Raw genomic sequence first — 20360 nt, 5'->3', positions numbered from 1 at the left:
CCTCAACATTTTTTTCTCTTTATTTTTACATTGATTTCTATGAATTCATCTTCAAGTTTATGGATTATTTCTGCCAGCATCTCATATGTGCTATTGAACCTATCAATTTTTCATTTCAATTATTTTAGTTTTCAAATCCAGAATTTATGTTAGTTTCCTTTAAAAAAAATAATTTGTAGCTCTTCATTGGGTCTCTCTGTTTGTTGACTTAGTATCATACTGTCATCTAATTCTTCAAACATGGTTCCATTATTTCATTTTGTAGTTATCATTATTTTGATATTTTATCTTTTGACCTTCATACTGAATTTATAAGTGATATACTTATATGAGTTATCAGTGGTATGTTATACAAATGCTTTACTCACCACCATTACCACATTAGAGTTTTCTGATTTTAACTGTATACTTACCTGTCCCAGCAGGTTGATAAAGAGTCCAAGCCTAAAGCCCCTTTAAGGAGGAGGCAAGCTTGCTTGCTTTTTCACATTCTTTGGCCTAAGACAAGTAGGCATTGTAGGGAGCAGTATCTCAGGTTCAAGGACATTCCTCTTTTTGAGCTTTGGATGTATGCTATAGGAAAGGGTCTGGGCAAAACGCTCACATCCTTGAGATGTTTTTTGTCTATTCTCAGAGGCTAGTTGAGACGTATATATGGCCCCACTTAAATTAGTGAGCCCCTTCTGATGTCTGTGTCAGAAGCTTTTTCTGTCACCTTCACTTTAAATAAAATATACACAAAGCTCTGAATGACTGAGACTGTCTTTGGCCCCAGAGTAATATCTTCTTCTTCAGACACCATGAATCCAGTGGCATCGGTCACCGTTGACTGCTAGGTTATCATCTTGGGGGCTTGTCCAAGATCTTCAAGACAAGGTAAGAACACTCGGAGTTGAGATTCTTTTGCTCGTTTACTGTGGTCTCTACTTTACTATGGAGAAGGCAATGGCACCCCACTCCAGTACTCTTGCCTGGAAAATCCCATGGGCGGAGGAGCCTGGTAGGCTGCAGTCCATGGGGTCGCTAAGAGTTGGACACGACTGAGTGACTTCACTTTCCCTTTTTACTTTCCTGCATTGGAGAAGGAAAGGGCAATCCACTACAGTACTCTTGCCTGGAGAATCCCAGGGGCGGGGGAGCCTGGTGGGCTGCCAACTCTGGGGTCTCACAGAGTCGGACACGACTGAAGCAACTTAGCAGCAGCAGCAGCAGCAGCAGCAGCAGCAGCAGCAGCTACTTTACTAAATCAGAAGCATGTGGACTGAACTTCTTTTCCCCAGTCAGCTTTTCCTGGTCCCTCTGACCATTTCATATCTGCTTGGGGAATTAAAGTTATTAACCTCGTGTGCCGGATTGTAGACTTTCAAGGGACTTGCAATCCATGCTGTTATTGTGCTTTTCTAGCAAGGCCCCCATTCCAAGTTTTACAGGACACTGCAGACAGGAGCACTTTAGGGAGCGAGCTGGAGCTCTAGCTCCAGGGACATCTCTCAGACTGGAAATCACCATCCTGACCCCACAGACACACAGGCAAGTTCTTGTCGTGGCTATGCCTCTGGACTATATGGATTGAGGCATTGCTGGTGAGCATGAGATTCCTGAGGACACAGATTGGGACACCCCAGATTTGGGCAGATTGAAAGCGCATTGGGCTTCTTCCCTTAGTAGCGCTAGCTCTTAGCAGAGCAGACGAAGCCCTCCAGTGGCTCTTGTCTCAACTCCTTAGGTATTCTTTTTGTACAGTCTGAGGGACAGGAATCAAAAGGATGATGTTGGCACTCCATGCATATGAAGGATTAGTTTTTCCTCGCAGGCGGGCCCTCCATCGCCTCCTTTGTTATTAAATAGACTCGTGTGGCCACTCTCAGGAGGATGTCTTGGGTTTTCTGTTCATCCCTTTATGACTTGCCACTTATACTGTTATGAGGAATGTGCGCAGGTACACAGAAGTTGGGTGCTTCCCCTAGTGGTCTTGGCTCGGCGAGCATCCGGAAAACTACTCTGTTCCACCCCAGGTGGTGCCGGAATAAAAGGGAAATCAAACCAAGGTTTTAATGGTGAGGACCTGGACATCAATCTGGGATGCCATCAGGTCTAACCCTGGTGCATCTCCACCATGCCTGGGTGGTAGAATGAGGGGGGGTGGGAGTAGAACACCTTCACCTGTAAGAGACAGGTTAGCTCTGGCCAGGGAAGGAAGCTTAGGTGGAAAATCAGTCTCCAACCCCGTCTAGAGCAGGGGCAGACACCTCTGGTAGAAAAAAGCCATGGCACTGGGCACTGCTTTTTTCTCTCTTACAGATGGGGCCTAACAGTCCAGAACCACCCCCACCCCTTGAATAATATCTTGAAAAACTGGGATAATTTTGATCCTCAAGGCCTAAAAATCCCTTATATATGGGGTTTCTTTGCTTTAAGAGACGACCTCACCTGCCCAGAGAGATAATCCCTGCTGGGACATCTTCTCGATCAGTCTACCCCTGTCATCAGAGCCAATTTGAGCACTCTCTGGTTTAAATTTTAGCTATGAAGCTATGACTACATGAAGGAGAAATGACATTTTGAACCCTGAATGGCCATGTGTATTCTTTAGACTCCGGAGAAAACTAGGTAAAATGGAATCTTTTTGAAATTGCAAAACTGGTTCCTTTTGCACATGTAATTACTAAAAGTTTGACTTGTGAAAATACTCTTTTGGGGAGCTCTGATCCTGCCTGAGAAACAGAAACATGCCTGGGGAAAAACCTGAGTTAACTCTTATCATGTCCTTGAGATACACAGCCCACTCGATCCGGGACTCCAGCCATGAGCTGGAACTCAAGCCAAGAAAATAAAAGGGACAAAGAGACAATTTAAATTTCAGGTGGAAAACTGTGAGGTTTCTGTCTGTCCAGATTTGTGTGTGTCTCGGTGTATGTCTCCATCCTTGGAAAAAATTGCTAAAGGCTAAGTGGTTCAATGAGCTCTAATTAATTGGCCTAAAGAGAAGTAAGTGCTTACAAATCAAACAATTCTAAATTCAAGGAAATTAAAGTAAATGAATTCGAGGCTTGTGTGAACTGGGAAATAATCATTATTGTATTGATACATGATACTGATGTTTGTTTATTGATCTAATTAACAGAGACATTGTGCAGATACTTTTATAAATGATATAACTTTGGGTGATTTATCCTTACCAATCGACAGAATGATGATGTAAAGTACAAGTCATGGTTTCTGAAGAAAAGTAAGATGTGTGTTTTTAATAAAAAGTAATAAGGAATGGAATTACATTCTATTAAGGAAAAGCAAAGTAAGTCTAAACGTACAGGTGGCTGTCCTCTAAGTGGACAAATGAAGTGACGAATACAGAAAGTGCAAAAAGGTGTGTTGCAAGTGAAAGAAGAGTTTTGTGCATGCTACAAGTTTGTTAAGACATTAAACTGCCTTTGAAGTCTTATTGTGACTATGACTAAGTGCATAACTATTGTTTCCCAGTGAATATAAGCTGTTACCAAACTGGAATTTGGTTTTCTCTCACTGATTAAAAGAACAAAGTTTTCTTGGAATGTGGCTTTTGATAACAGACTACAGCACATATGAACACAGCTCATTCTGCTTCTACAAAAGTTAACGCCTCTTCAGGGAATTTAAAATGGATTAAAAATGGCCATAAACCAAAGGGTTGGGGCTATGAGAGGTCCAACGTGGCCACTTGGCTTTTCCTGGCTCCCTGACAAACCTCATTTTTATTTGATAATGCCTTTCCTGGCTTCAGAATTAATATCTCAGAATAGAAAAAATGGTTAAAAGGTGCTTTCCACAATCTCCAGTGATCAGGGCACCCACTTTGCTGGACAGGTCATACAGACATTCACAAAAGCTTCATGAGTTTCTTCGAGACTACTGCTTTCACTGATGTCCTTGGCCATTGGGCAAGGACAGCAGAACAAAGGGATCAATTGCATGGGATGGAGTAGACTGCTAAATATGACCGCAATTTTCACGACTTTTTGTCTGACATATTGTTGATTTTTACTCTGTGTTTTCAGATATAAAGAAGCACTTCTCCTCGAGTTACTGGTCATTTAAAACAATCTAGTGATTTACTCCTACGGGTAAAATTATACCTTTTTTCTCTCTGCCTCATCCCTCCAGAAGCTGGAGACACTTGGGTTCTGAACAGCCTTATCAGGTAAATAAAAAGACTGTCTCCCGACATATACAGAAATCTCAACGTATACTGGGGAGCTCTAAAAGAAAAATCCACCTAACTGATGTCAGGCCTATGGCATCTATTATGTTTCACTGAATATTAAGTTCCAGTTTTTTAAGTTAAGGTCTGTATTTACTAAGACGCACTCCTGAGATAGTTCCTTGTGGTTATGTTACATTGCTAAGAGGTTTAATTAAGTTGTTAAAAAGGACATTCTGAGTTTGTTTCTAAAGCTTATCTCAATAACCAGTCTTTGAATCAAGATCAGATGCTCAGGATCTACAACCACGATATCAACAGCAAGCTATAGTCATTTAGCAAACTAAGTCAGATGACATGGAGATGTCACTGGGCTACACCTACTAGAAGTTCTTGACTTAACTTCTTACTTATGATTCTACTATTACTGCTATTGTTTTCTATATTGCCTGTTTCAAGAAGTGTTGTTCCTTACATTATCAAGTGTGTGACTGAGCCACTAAGTGAGTCACTGTATGACTTAGCTGGAAAAAGAAGAGAAGTGAAAAGCAAAGGAGACAAGGAAAGATATAAGCCTCTGAATGCAGAGTTCCAAAGAACAGCAAGGAGAGGTAAGCAAGCCTTCCTCAGCGATCAATGCAAAGAAATAGAGGAAAACAACAGAATGGGAAAGACTAGAGATCTCTTCAAGAAAATTAGAGATACCAAGGGGACATTTCATGCAAAGATGGGCTCAATAAAGGACAGAAATGGTATGGACCTAACAGAAGCAGCAGATATTAAGAAGAGGGGGCAAGAATACACAGAAGAACTGTGCAGAAAAGATCTTCACGACCCAGATAATCACGACGGTGTGATCACTGACCTAGAGCCAGACATGCTGGAATGTGAAGTCAAGTGGGCCTTAGAAAGCATCACTACGAACAAAGCTAGTGGAGGTGATGGAATTCCAGAGGAGCTGTTTCAAATCCTGAAAGATGATGCTGTGAAAGTGCTGCACTCAATATGCCAGCAAATTTGGAAAACTCAGCAGTGGCCACAGGACTGGAAAAGGTCAGTTTTCATTCCAATCCCAAAAAAGCAATGCCAAAGAATGCTCAGACTACCGCACACATTGCACTCATCTCACATGCTAGTAAAGTAATGCTCAAAATTCTCCAAGCCAGGCTTCAGCGATACACGAACCGTGAACTTCCAGATGTTCAAGCTGGTTTTAGAAAAGGCAGAGGAACCAGAGATCAAATTGCCAACATCTGCTGGATCATGGAAAAAGCAAGAGAGTTCCAGAAAAACATCTATTTCTGCTTTATTGACGATGCCAAAGCCTTTGACTGCATGGATCACAATAAACTGTATAAAATTCTGAAAGAGATGGGAATACCAGAACACCTGACCTGCCTCTTGAGAAATCTGTATGCAGGTCAGGAAGCAACAGTTAGAACTGGACATGGGAAAACAGACTGGGTCCAAATAGGAAAAGGAGTTCGTCAAGGCTGTATATTGTCACCCTGCTTATTTAATTTCTATGCAGAATACATCATGAGAAACGCTGGACTGGAAGAAACACAACCTGGAATCAGGATTGCCGGGATAATATCAATAATCTCAGATATGCAGATGACACCACCCTTATGGCAGAAAGTGAAGAGGAACTCAAAAGCCTCTTGATAAAAGTGAAAGTGGAGAGTGAAAAACTTGGCTTAAAGCTTGACACGCAGAAAACGAAGATCACGGCATCTGGTCCCATCGCTTCATGGGAACTAGATGGGGAAATAGTGGAAACAGTATCAGACTTTATTTTGGGGGGCTCCAAAATCACTGCAGATGGTGACTGCAGCCATGAAATTAAAAGACGCTTACTCCTTGGAAGAAAAGTTATGAACAACCTAGATAGCATATTCAAAAGCAGAGACATTACTTTGCCAACAAAGGTCCGTCTAGTCAAGGCTATGGTTTTTCCTGTAGTCATGTATGGATGTGAGAGTTGGACCATGAAGAAGGCTGAGCACCGAAGAACTGATGCTTTTGAACTGTGGTGTTGGAGAAGACTCCTGAGAGTCCCTTGGACTGCAAGGAGATGCAACCAGTCCATTCTGAAGGAGATCAGCCCTGGGATTTCTTTGGAAGGAATGATGCTGAAGCTGAAGCTCCAGTACTTTGGCCACCTCATGCAAAGAGTTGACTCTTTGGAAAAGACCCTGATGCTGGGAGGGATTGGGGGCAAGAGGAGAAGGGGACGACAGAGGATGAGATGGCTGGATGGCATCACTGACTCGATGGACGTGAGTCTGAGTGAAGTCCAGGAGTTGGTGATGGAGAGGGAGGCCTGGCGTGCTGCGATTCATGGGGTCACGAAGAGTCGGACACGACTGAGCGACTGAACTGAACTGAACTGACATAACATAAGAAATCCCCACATAATAGGAATTAAACTCAATATATGAGTTTTCTCATACAGTGTGATTTACTAGCGAAAAGCAACCACCACCCCACAACCTGAACTGCTCATGAATCCAGACTGAATGAGGCAGGCAGAATAATGTCTTATTTTAAGCCTCATTCCGAGAGAGAGAGATTTGTATGAATGATGTCTCTGTGAAATGAAGCAATATATTCTGGCCTCTTTATTTCCTAGTACTTGTATTTATTAACAGGAGAGATAAGAATGGCATATATTGTAAGCATCTTTTTAAAAAATTCCTCACCCAAAATATCTGGTATTAAACTCCGTAGTTCATGGCTGAAGGTCATGGATTATGGTTTCTGCTTAATTTACACATGAAGGCAGAGCTGAGGTCTCTATGGAAGGCTGTTAAACACTATAAGCAAACACAGAGATGGGGATATTGAAAAATATCAGTTATTACCAGATATTCACAACTATCTGGGAAGACGAATGGATGATCTTTATGAAAATGTAACTCCAAACAACTGATCCACTTGAGGAGATAATTCAATTGGGAAATTAAGTAAGATTTGGTTGATTTACATTATTTACAACATATTCATTCAGTTACTTTGATAACTTCTGCCTCCTTAAGATTATTATTTACAATTCTGAAACACCATTCTTTTTTGACATTTAAATATTCAGCAAAATATGCAAAATAATATTTGCAAAGTATCTTGCAAGTACAAAAATAAGACACATACATATTCAGTTCAGTTCAGGCCCTCAGTTGTGTCTGACTCTTTGAGACCCCATGTACTGCAGCACACCAGGCCTCCCCGTCCCGTCACCAACTCCCAGAGTCCACCCAAACCCATGTCCATTGAGTCAGGGATGCCATCCAGCCATCTCATCCTCTGTTGTCCCCTTCTCCTCCTCCCCTCAACCTTTCCAAGCATCAGGGTCTTTTCAAATGCGTCAGCTCTTCTCATCAGGTGGCCAAAGTGTTGGAGTTTTAGCTTCAACATCAGTCCTTCCAATGGACACCCAGGACTGATCTCCTTTAGGATGGACTGGTTGGATCTCCTTGCAGTCCAAGGGACTCTCAAGAGTCTTCTCCAACACCACAGTTCAAAAGCATCAATCCTTCGGCCCTCAGCTTTCTTTATAGTCCAACTCTCACATCCATACATGACTGCTGGAAAAACTATAGCTTTGACTAGACAGATCTTTGTTGCTCGTAAAGTAATGCTCAAAATTCTCCAAGCCAGGCTTCAGCAATACATGCGCCATGAACTTCCAGATGTTCAAGCTGGTTTTAGAAAAGGCAGAGGAACCAGAGATCAAATTGCCAACACCTGCTGGATCATCGAAAAAGCAAGAGAGTTCCAGAAAAACATCTATTTCTGCTTTATTGACTATGCCATAGCCTTTGACTGTGTGGGTCACAATAAACTGTGGAAAATTCTGAAGGAGACACACACATAATATAGCCAAATATTAATATGGCCTATCTTTGTGTGGAGAACAGTTAACAACATTTTTATGACATAGTAATAATATGATTCTTTAAAATCCATCATCTGTCCTATTAATTCTACAAAATATTACATTATTTGAGAGAGAAACATTAGAAAATATCCTATTACCTAAAATAAATCTATAGTATTAAATATAGTTTAACTCATTATATAGAATACAAATCTATACTATTAATAGTTACATTTTATATCCAAAACTATGCACATTTTCATAAGAAAATGCAGCAATCTTAAAAATGTATTTCAAACAAAATGTATACTTTGCCCTAGAAAATCATGAAAATCCTATAGGTATGGATGTATACACATTAGACTTCCCTGGTAGCTCAACTGGTAAAGAATCCACCTGCAATGCAGGAGACCCCTGGTTGATTCCTGGGTCGGGAAAATCCCCTGGGGAAGAGATAGGCTACCCACTCCAGTATACTTGGGCTTCCCTGATGGCTCAGTTGGTAAAGAGTCTGCCTGCAATGTGGGAGACCTGGGTTCAGTCCCTGGCTTGGGAAGATCCCCTGGAGGAGAACATGGCAACCCACTCCGATATTTGTGCCTGGAGAATCCCCATGGACAGAGAAGCCTGGTGGGCTACAGTCCATGTGGCCACAGAGTCAGAAACACCTAAGCACAGCAGCAGAATATATATATATATATATTCCCATCACTGAGTCTGATCTATATTTTGTCAAATATTATTTTAGGATTATTCTACACTTGAATTTAGATAGTAAGTGAAAGTCTTTTACTTTGAGATAAATCATCTGTTTTGAGGAACTAAAGGATTTATATTTTCTTCTTTTTTGTAGCAAAGTCAGTTGTAGTTTATTTATTCCTTGATCATGTATACTTAATGTCAAACCCAGTTCAAATAGCATGAGTTTGTGTGTATATATATATATATATATATATATATATATACACACACATACACATATATTTCCCCCAATACTTACAATGTTACTTCACAAACAGATCACACAGTGACTTGCTTTTCAGACTGTAAGACTTGCCATGTCGACTATAAGGATGGACTTTACACTATGTTGTATTTAGATCTATATATTCTTTTCACTTAAGTAAAATAATAGCAGTTGACAAATACACACAAAAAAATCTCTAGGTACTTGATTAAAAGAAATCTAGAGTTGTAGGATACGAGGCTAGGTATATAGTTCTGAAAGGAGTTTGCAGTATGTGATTGTTCTTATTTTCCTATAACTGCCTTTTTGTTTTTGTTTAGTCGCTGAATCATGTCCAGCTGTTTTGCATCCCCATGGGCTGTAGCCCACCAGATTCCTCTCTCCATGGGATTTCCCAGGCAAAAACACTGGAGTGGGTAGCCATTTCCTTCTCCAGAGGATCTTCCTGGCCCAAGGATTGAACATGTGTCTCCTGCATTAGCAGGTGGATTCTTTAACTGTCTTTTACCTTGTAACATATTATTACCTTTTATACCTTGAGGCCAAGTATTTTGAGAGCGAAGTCTCCCCCAGGTTTAGCCTTCAATACAGGCAGGATCACTCTCCCTCCAGATTTTTCAGTGTGTTTTTACTCTGTAAAAAGTTTCCTTTTCTTTTTTTTTAAACAAAGGGGATTATTAGTGAAAAGTGAAATCAAGGAAAACGCATTGAGAGGAAAATAAAGAAGGAACCACTGAAGGCAAGCTGTTGTTGGAGGCTTGGCTTTTACACATTCTGCCTGATGTTCCCATTAGCAGGAGAGACTCAGCAACAGAGGGAGTGATGAGAAGACAGTCACTGGCGTCAGAGATGAATGACCTTCAGATCATTAAGCTCCTTTCCCAGAACCTTTTATTGCACCAAACTCTTCTTATGGAATTTTTCATCTCCATGTTTCTAAGTGTGTAGATAAGCGGGTTGAGCATGGGGACAATAATTGTGTAGAAGAGCGTAAACACTTTATCCTCTGGTAATGTTGTGGCAGGTCTAATGTAAACAAAGATGACAGGTGTGAAAAAGAGGATCACGGACTGTGATGTGGGAACTACAGGTGGAAAGTGCTTTATGGTGGCTTTCTGCAGAATATGTGCACACATTATACAGAATCAAAATGTAGGAGGCCATCAAAACCACAAAGAGCACCAGTCCCATCAAGCCAGAATTGGCAATGACAAAAAAGCCAATTTTGTGTGTATCAGTGCAGGCTAGTTTCAACAAAAGATATGCATCACAGAAATAGTGGTCTGTTTCACTGGGGCCACAGAAAGGTAAAACAATCGCAAGAAGAAAGAGACCAAGAGAATGAAGACGTCCACCTGCACACGACGCTATGAGAATTGAGTGATGTTTTTGCCTGTTCATGGTGATGGCGTCGTGGAGAGGTTTGCTGATGACCACATAGCAGTCACAGGCCATCCCTGTGAGGGTGAAGACCTCATTCCCCCCTCCCCAAAGAAGTGGGTGGTGAAAAGCTGTGTCATGCAGTTTTTATAGGAAATGGCCTTTTTCTCCATCAGTAAGTCAGTCATGAGCTTGGATGTCACAGTGGAGGTGTAGAAGAGATCTGAGAGTGCAAGGCAGTTAAGGAAGAAGCACATGGGCTGGGTGATTAGCTGACTGCATGTAATAGAAATCACAATGATCAAATTCCCCAACCAAATAGCCAGGTAACAGAATAAGAAAAATAAAAAGCAGAGGATCTGGACTTTCTTGTCCATAGAAAGTTCTAAGAGGATAAATTCAGTAACATTATTTCTATCTTCCATGATCTGATGTTCAAGAAAGTTATCTGAAATGACAAAACCAATGAAACGAATCATTGATGAGAAAATGGAAACCTAATATCTACTTTAAACGGCACCAATGTGCCGGTGCTAGACGGCAAAGTCGATCAGGTCCCGAGAACGTGCACGGCGGGGCTGAGAAAAGAAACGAAAGCAAGAGAAATCTCCAACAAAGATGGGGTCGAGAGGTTCAGACACGTCTTCACGAAGGGACGCAGTCTGACACCAACTTTATTCAGCATCTCATATTTACACAGAAGAGCGTGAGAAAGACAAGACAGTTAACATTTTCTTTGTTTGACCTACACATCTTACAAACAGTCACAAGAAATCTTGAGAGCATGGGAATGGCACCCTGTTATTATTTCTTACACCAGATAATATTTCTCTGTGCGTGAGAAGTTTGCACAGAACTCCAGGTGCCTGCAGTAAATAAGCGCCTAATCTCTGGGGTGGCGGGACAGAGAGCTATGTTTGCAAGCAAACCCTCAAGGACTGAAGCAGCTCCCAGAGCTGTGTCCTTCGGACAAAGGACCCCGTTCTGACGGGCAGCTCCCCGCACCAATGCCTTTTAAAGACAAGTTCTTTTGAGACCCACTGAAATCATTTTCATTTAATACGAGTCTTTTGAATATCTAGTACTAATATTCCTCGAAGAGCTAAGAATACAGTGATAAATTAGACAAAGTTCCAGTTTTTATATAATTTAAATTATTTTGTGAGGAAGCCAGGAATTATATTTATCAAGAATTTTTAAAAAAGAGATAATCTTAATAGTGTTAAGTAGGGCGACATATAATGTGCCAATTTAGGATGTAAAATAGAGGCAACTATAGAATTTGCTTGATTAAGTGGTTTCTAATGAAGTCACAAAATTGGTGTAGGGTGTGTGGGTGGGTTTTGCAGTGCTGGCACAGAGTCAATGTTAAATAAATATCAATTAAATAAAAATCTGGAAAGTGAACAATGTGCTATAATTTTGAAGGAATAATACAATACATAATCATCCTTTAGTCAGGTAATTCATGATAAAACTGAAGAACAAATCATTTTTATGAGTGGACTCATGATCCTTTTTGACTGTTAAGTTAGTTAAGTTGCTCAGTAGTATCTGACTCTTCGCGACCCAGTGGACTGTAGCCCACCAGGCTCCTCCATCCATGGGATTCTCCAGGCAAGAATACTGGAGTGGGTTGCCATTTCCTTCTCCAGGGGATCTTTCTGACTCAGGGATCAAACCCAGGTCTTCTGCATTGCAGGCAGATGCTTTAACCTCTGAGCCACCAGGGAAGCCCTTTTGACTTTTAAGAGGAAATAATTCCTTCATGTGAAATACTCCATGAAACTTTCATATTTCTTAAACAATATTTGTAGCATCTCTAGGTTAATATATTGACAACTATGCTTTTCCTGTTTGTCTATATTTCTCTTGCAAGATTATTTCCTCTTTCAAAATCAATTAACATTCAGAAGTTATTTGAGTTACATCTTATCAGACTGTAATTATACTTGCCTAGTTTGGAAATCATATACTGAGAAATGGGCTCCTCTAATTCCAAAATAGTTCCCCCCAAACACAATACAATAAACAAGATGTAGCACTCCTTCCCTTAATTTCTTAGAGAATTCACCCACACAATCTGCATGTGGAGTAGAGTTCCCTTTGGTCCACATCTTCTCTAGCATTCGTTATTGACAGACTTTGCAATGAGGACTATTCGAACTCGTGGAAGTGGTCCCTCCTTGTAACTTGGAGTTGAGTCGCTCCAAACATTAGTGTTATGGAGCAAGATGACATTTTGGAAATGCAGAGAAATTCTATCATCTCCCTGCCCCAACTGCTCTTGTATTTTCCCATCATATTGAATATATGATCACATCCCTTCATGCTTGTTCCCCACGTTAGTCTCTGATGTCTTTTAACTGGAATGCCCTCTGTACTCTTTGGCTTCCATCCCATAGGGCATTTTTCATTTCTTGAATGTTCTAAGTTTCCCTGGTCACATAGCCTTCCAAGATGCTATTTTCCCTGCCTGAAATTCGTCCTGCATCTTAACCCTGGTTTACGTAGGTTCAACCTATGGAACTCAACTCAATTGTTACTCTGAAAAGCCTTCCCTGACACCCAGGTTTTGGTGAGACAAGAGGCCCCTCGATAAGTTATCAAAGGACCTGCCTGTGATGTATCATTAGATTCGTCTCAGTGAAAGCAGGAACTCTGTGTCTTCTTCTCTCCGCCTTCTAGTTCCAGAAACTTATTACATGCCTCCCAGCTCATCGTAGGTGCTCAGGATTTACTTAGTGTGTGAAAGACAGAAAAGTTCTTGGAAGCCTCAAGGTGTCACTTGGCTCGGCACTTTTGATCTCTTTGTATATTTGGCGATTCAATTCTTTATTTCCTGGGTTGATGTGTACACTATAATCAAGGCACAATCTAAGGCACTAAGACATATCCATAAATATAGGTTCTTGCTTTCAAGGAACTCGTACAGCAGATTTCTACAATTTAGGGCTTCTCAAAAGCTCTACAAGAACGTGAACGTTGAGTATGATCCATTTTCACTTCAAAGAAAGATATTTTGATTTCCATAGCAAAGGTGGAGACCTTCCAACGTTTAGTCCAATACTTATACCTTGACCATTTCAAGCAAGTCTTGTGGTTCGTTCTGGAGGTGTGTGGCTCTTGCAGAAATGTGAAGATCTTCCATCGTCCTCGGACTTTGGTGTCATTTGCTATCATAAAGAAAGATTCCAGATATAGGTTCCAGACCACCACCACACACAGTCAGTAGCCAAAGGAGTGGACTCCAGGAATATGCGTTGTTAACCAGCATCACCGTTAATATTGCTGCTGCACACTCAATGCAGTAGCCAGGGCCTGGATTGTCCACTGGGTCTCATGTGGAATGGAAAGAAGGGCTTCCCCCCCCCCCAAATATCCACCCCACTCTTGACAGCCTTGTGACTAGAAACGGGCCCCGAAACAAGAATCAGACAAACCAGATAAGCCCAGATGGTAGTCCATGAGTTGAAGGAACTAAGCAGCTGGTTGGGATGGCGCCAAGGGGAAAGGTTGCTCTTTTTGTCTCCCGCTCTACTCCTTTCTTCCTGGACGCCTTAGGGGTTCATCATGGAGATCTGAAATAAAGTTCACCAAAGCCATATGTGTTGAATCAAGATTTTGCATTTCACCATCTCTCAAAAACGAAGAGTGCTTAACCTGCACAGGTTTCTTTCAAAAAAGTCAATTGCTTTTCAATTCTGGGGTTTCTCTCTTGCCTTGTTCAAGTAGCCTTAAGAGTAAAAATCAACGAAAACTAAAGAAAGATTCCAAGATACCAACAAAGGACACCTTCTGTTTCTTCAATCATCTTTCCACTTAGTAGCACACGAGCTCTTTTCTTTGTATTTTGCCTAGGGAATTCGCAATGTGCTGGTTCAGATGGCAAGGCATCCACCCGCAGGAGACTCGGGTTTGATCCCTGGGTCGGGAAGATCCCCTGGAGAAGGAAATGGCAACCCACTCCAGTATTCTCGCCTGGGAAATGCCACGGACAGAGGAGCCTGATGGGCCGCACTCCATGGCTCCTATAAAAGTTGGGCTCAACCCAGCAACTACGAACAGAAGAATTTCCAAAGACCACACTCAAGTGTGTGTGTGTGTGTGTGTGTGTGTGTGTGTGTGTGTGTGTGTGTGTGTGTCTGTATCTCCCTCTCGCCGTCTTGGAGTCTGTGTCGGAAGCTTCATGGATTTCTGCCTCTGTCTCTCCCGACAGCCGTCCGCCGGGCCTTTGGTCTGGCCCCGGCCTCTCCCAGGTGCTATGGCTCTGGCTGAGGAGCTCGCGCAGGCCAGCTGTCTCCCATGGCGTGGGTGCGTGCGAGTGTGTGTGTCTGTCTGTGTGCCTGCCTGTGGTTCGTCTGCTCTCTCAGGAAGGTCGGGTGCTTGGCGGGCGGCGTGGGGACAAGGGGGGCGCCTCGGTAGGGCAAAGGGGCGGGGCTGAGGCGCTCCGGTCGACCGCGCCTCCGTGGCTCCCGGTGGGTTTGGGCAGCGGGCAGGTGCCGGGCAAGTTGGGCGCTCAAGATTCGCTGCGCCTAGGCCCGCAGGAGGTTCAGAGGCCCCCGGGCCGCGGGGATCGGGAGGCGGCGGGCCCCTAAGACCGACACCTCCGGGGTCGCGCGGCCCTGAGCAGCGAAGGGGATGGGGGGGGAGGCCCCGCTCAGCCAGCGCGGCCGGGTCTGGAGTGGCCGGGGGTGGGAGGGCGCCGAGACCTCCGCACCCCTCAGCCCACCCCCCAGGCCCCGCGCGCACGCACGCACGCCCTCCCGGTCACTGGGGGGTCCTGGAAGCCCATCGGGCCCCCGGGCCCGGCCAGGCGGTTGCTGGTCTGGTGTTGGCGGTGTTCGGGGGCCGGGCCGGCGTCAGCAGGCTGGAGTGCGGTCGCGGGTCGTGCGGCTCAAGTACAGCACGGCCCCCGGAGGAGAGGGGCGGCCCGTTGGCCCGACCTGCAGGTCAGAGCGAAAGGGAGGCGAAGCGCAAGGCTCTTAGGGCGCCCCGCGGCGGCCGCGTCCGTCTCCGGCCCTACCGGCCTGAAGGCGCCCGATCTCGTCTGATCTCGGAAGCTAAGCAGGGTCGGGCCTGTTTAGTATCTTGGATGGGAGACCACCTGGGAATTCCGGGTGCTGGAGGCTTTTTTGCCTACCAGAAGAGGTCCTTTAGCCCCCGCCCCGCGTCCCAATTCTTGGACCCACACCCCCCTCGCCCCCCCGCCACCCCCGCAGCCCCAGCCCCTCCCGGGGCGGGGGGAGTGAGTGGGTGGCCGGGGCCCCGACTCCCGCTGCAGACCTGGGTTGCCTCCCCGCGGCCCGCGAGCCCCTCCGCCTTCGCATTCGGCTTTCAGGAAACCAGACGACCGGCCGTCCCGTCTCCCTCTGGGGCTCCTTTGGCTTGCCTCAGGCAATCCCGGGGCTTGCACCGACTCCAGCCAGAGCCCCAGCCCCCGCCCCACCCCCAGCCTCGCAGGCGATCGCGCATGCGCATGCGAGCGCGCGCACAGATCGATGTGCCCAAACGGGGCATCTGGCTTGTTGGCTTGGACTGGGGGTGGATCTATGCCTGGGAGTGGGACTGCTGAACCATAGGCTACTTCTACTTTTAGTTCCTTCGCGAACCTCCATACTCTTTTCCATCCCGGCTGTACCAACTCCCATTCCTACTCAGCGTGGAGGAGAGTTCCCTTTGCTCCACAGCTTCTCCAGCATCTGCTGTGGACAGACATTGCAATGAGGCCCAGTCGGACTCGGGCGAAGTGGTCCCTCCTTGGCGTTTGGAGTTGAGTCTCTCCAATCATTAGTGACGTGGAGCAAGATGACCGTTTGGAAATGCAGATGCAATTCTGTCACCATCCTGCTCCAACGGCTCTTGTATTTTCCCACCATATTGAAAATATGACCAATTCCCTTCATGCTTGCTCCTCACGTTCTTCTCGGATGTCTTTTCCCTGGAGATTATTTAGTATAGCTGATCTGGAACCCTTGTTTTTTAATTCTCAGCATTACTGTTCTTTGCTCGCTTTTACTTATATTTGTTTTTTAAATGCTTAAATATTGCAGTGTATAGGGTAAAAAAAAAAACAAAAACTCTCTCTTCCAACAGACTTCCCTCCCACTCTTCCATGTTGTCCAACATTTTAGGGGAAACCACTATTGATAGTTGGGCTTCTCTGGTGGCTCAACCGGTAAAGAACCCACCTGCTGATGCAGGAGACATAAAGAGACGTGGGTTTAATCCCTGGGATGGGAAGATTCCCTGGAGGAGGGCATGGCGACCCACTCTAATATTCTTGCCTGGAAAATTCCACGGACAGAGGAGCCTGGAGGCCTACAGTCTGTGGAGTTGCAAAGAGTCAGACAAGACTGGGCACTTGTGCACTCACTATTATCAGTTTGCTGTATACATATGCAAATTCCATGTGTGTGTCTTAAGTACTGATACATTCATTCACATACATATGGGTATATACACGGTCCAAGATTTTTTAAATTTGTATTATATTTAATTTTTATTGAATTATAATTGACATACAATATAATGTTAGTTTCAGGTGTACAACATAGTGATTTGACAGTTTTTTAATTTTAATTATTTTTTTATTGAAGGATTTTGCTTGACAGAATTTTGTTGTTTTCTATCAAACCTCAACATGAATCAGCCATAGGTATGCATATATCCCCTCCCTTTGGAACCTCCCTCCCCTCTCTCTTGGAGAAGGCGATGGCACCCCACTCCAGTACTCTTGCCTGGAGAATCCCATGGACGGAGGAGCCTGGTAGGCTGCAGTCCATGGGGTCGCGAAGAGTCGAACACGACTGAGCGACTTCACTTTCACTTTTCACTTGCATGCATTGGAGAAGGAAATGGCAACCCACTCCAGTGTTCTTGCCTGGAGAATCCCAGGGACCGGGGAGCCTGTTGGGCTGCCGTCTATGGGGTCGCACAGAGTCGGACACGACTGAAGTGACTTGGCAGCCCCTCTCTCTCCCCACCCCACCCCTCTAGGTTGATACAGTGCCCCTGTGTGAGTTTCCTGAGCCATGCAGCAAATTCCCATTGCCTATCTATTTTACATATGGCAGGCTAAGATTTTTGAAAATAGTTTTACTCCAAACTAGAACCTAACTGAACCAAACTAAAAATGGCGGGGGAGGGTGATAAAATGGGAGTTCTGAACAACAAAATAAATATCATTTCTAATAGAAATTGTTATTTCTCTTATCATTGCTCATCTAGAAATAATCATGAAATTTTTAAACATTTTTATTTATTTGACTGCACTGGGTCTTAGTTGTGCCATGTGGGTTCTTTAGCTGCAGCATGCAAACTCTTGCGGCATGTGGGATCTAGTTTCCTGAACGCAGATGGAACCCAGCCCCCTGCATTGGGAACACAGACTGAGCCACTGGGCCACCAGGGAATTCCCTAGAAATTCTCATAAAATTTGACAAAAGCTTTTCAGGCTTCCCAGGTGGAGCCAGTGTTAAAGAACTCACCTGCTGGGACTTCCCTGGTGGTCCAGGGGCTAAGACTCCATGCTCCCAATGCAGGGGGCCTGGGTTTGATTTCTGGTCAGGGAACTAGATCCCACATGCTTCAACTAAGGGTTCACATGCTTCAACAAAATTGCAACCAAATAAATTAAAAAAAGAAAACTCACTTGCTAATGCAGGTGATATAAAGGACACTGGGTTCGATCCGTGGGTCATGAAGATCCCTTGGAGGAGGTCATGGCAACCTACTCCAGTATTCTTGCCTGGAGAATCCCACAGACAGAGGAGCCTGGCCAGCTATAGTCCATGGGGTCTCCAAGAGTCGGACATGACTCGGTGACTAACACACATGAAGGGGTCCTCAGTGCTATGCATGGTGGGTAGGGTGGAATTTATTCTTTGGAACAGTCTGTTATCTCTTGCTTCATAGGATTAGTTTGGTACTTTAGAAAGATCATTCTGGGACCAGAATAGAGGATGGATTAGAGACAGTGAAACCAGCTGAGGGGTTACTGCAATGTGCCAGGCAAAGGGGGGTGAGTGTGTGAACTGAGAACGTGGAGCTGGATGTGCACAAGTCAAAGGAGAAAAGGGGTCTGGATGAAGAGACCTCGGAGGAAGACTCACAGAACCTAAAAACCAGTTGGATATGGAGGTGAAGGGGAGCTGGTAGACACTCTTCCTTCTCATCTCCTAAATCTTTAAAAAATGTTTATTAATTTATTTGACTGTGCTGGGTCTTAGTTGCAGCACACAAGGTCTTTAGTTGCAGTATGTGGGATTGAATTTCCTGGCCAGTGATAGAACCTGGGCCCCAGCCCTGGGAGCAAAGAGTCTTAGCCACTGGACCACCAGGGAAGTCCCTAAGATCTTTCTTTCTAAGCAGGAACTTTGTATCTCTTGCCAACTCTGGCCAGGTAACTGGGGCTCAATTAAAGTTTTCTTTATTTTTGTTCTAAATGTATTTCAGTTTTTTTCAATTAAAATTTTTGAAGAAATCCTTCATTTTGTTTTTTGGTTTTTGTTTTTGTTTTTTTTTTTTTATCCACTATACAATCCTAAGCAATTCCTGTTCATGTTTTGATTACCAAAATTTTAATGCTTTTTTTCCCTTCAAAGTATGATTTCAACTAATACAATAGTTCTTATTACTCACCCGGTCATTCAAAAGCTGATGGTTTAGGGGTGTCCAGGTACTCATCTTTGTCTGCATTTTGGGACCATTTGTGTTTTTTGGAGGTGGAAATGCCATCATGAAATAACTGAATATTCTTCGGTAAGAAAAACTATGTCTTCAGAAGAAATGAATCATACAATCTTCAGAATACTAAAAATACTAATACCATATAATCTTTTTCAGTACACTGGGACAGGGACTAGCGGGAGAGTGACATTTACTGGGAGTATTTTATATGTCAGGCACTTAACAGGTTTGTTCAGTTAAACCCATAACAATATGGTAAGGTGGTGGGTTTTAGCTTATTTTACAGATGAAGAAAATGAGGCTCACTTTGCTTTGCCCAGAGTTATACAGACAGTAGGTGGTGAAACAGAGAATCAGACCCAGGTCTGTTTAACTCTGTTTGATTTTCATTGGACCAAGCGGGAAAAATCAGAATCACTCTTAGCTAAGAACACACCATATTGGTCAGAAAGAAGTATTTATAAAATCACTGTGCAATCTGATCTACTCCATTTTGTCCCTTGTGACCTCCTTCTTCCTCTGTTAACTTTCTGACATCTAGCTAACAAGGGCTCTAGCTTGCTACCATGTTTAAGAAGTAGAATAGTACAATGGACAAGGCCAAGAATTTATATATGGACAGATTTGGGTTTATTGAGAAAAATACACTGGGGAAAATATACAGTACACCCAGTACTGTATATGTCTGCCTTCATTTTTGTGGCCTCACGGCATGTGGGATCTCAGTTCTCCCACCGGAGATGAACTCACATCCCTTGTATTGGAAATGTTGAGTCTTAACCATGACTGCTGTTGTTCAGTCACTAAGTTGTGCCCAGCTCTTTGCAACTCCATGGACTGAAGTACACCAGGCTTCCCTGTCCTTCACTATCTCCAAGTTTGCTCAGACTCATGTCCATTGAGTTCGTGATGCCATCCAACCATCTCATCCTCTTTTGCCTCCCTTCTCCTCCTGCCTTCAATCTTTGCCAGCATCGGGGTCTTTTCCAAGGAGTCGGCTCTTTGCATCAGGTGGCCAAAGTTCTGGAGCTTCAGCTGCAGCATCAGTCCTCCCAATGAATATTCAGGGTTGATTTCCTTTAGGATGGACTCATTTGATCTCCTTGCTGTCCAAGGGAGTCTCAAAGGTCTTCTCCAGTACCACAATTAAAAGGCATCGATTCTTCAACGCTCAACCTTCTTTATGATCCAATTCTAACCATTGGACAGCCAGGGAAGTCCCTATGTATGTCTTCATTGGATTAAAGCACTCTAATTTCCACGAG

At 43.8% G+C, this 20360-nt stretch overlaps 1 long non-coding RNA gene and 1 pseudogene across 1 annotated transcript; one reads left to right on the top strand and one right to left on the bottom strand.

Moving 5' to 3' along the window:
• Positions 1–11023: 11023 nt before the first annotated feature.
• Positions 11024–15849, bottom strand: LOC129640720 (uncharacterized). Its single transcript, XR_008708929.1, has 3 exons — positions 15691–15849; positions 13848–13985; positions 11024–13580 (listed from the first exon to the last, which is right to left on the bottom strand). It is a non-coding gene; the product is annotated as an uncharacterized LOC129640720 (long non-coding RNA).
• Positions 15417–15536, top strand: LOC129640726 (uncharacterized; annotated as a pseudogene).
• Positions 15850–20360: the final 4511 nt, after the last annotated feature.

Source organism: Bubalus kerabau, unplaced genomic scaffold (genome assembly GCF_029407905.1).
Source record: "Bubalus kerabau isolate K-KA32 ecotype Philippines breed swamp buffalo unplaced genomic scaffold, PCC_UOA_SB_1v2 scaffold_38, whole genome shotgun sequence".
Taxonomy (NCBI): domain Eukaryota; kingdom Metazoa; phylum Chordata; class Mammalia; order Artiodactyla; family Bovidae; genus Bubalus; species Bubalus kerabau.
The sequence above is the reverse complement of the archived record's forward strand: the minus strand, read 5'-3'. Positions and strand labels throughout refer to the sequence as shown.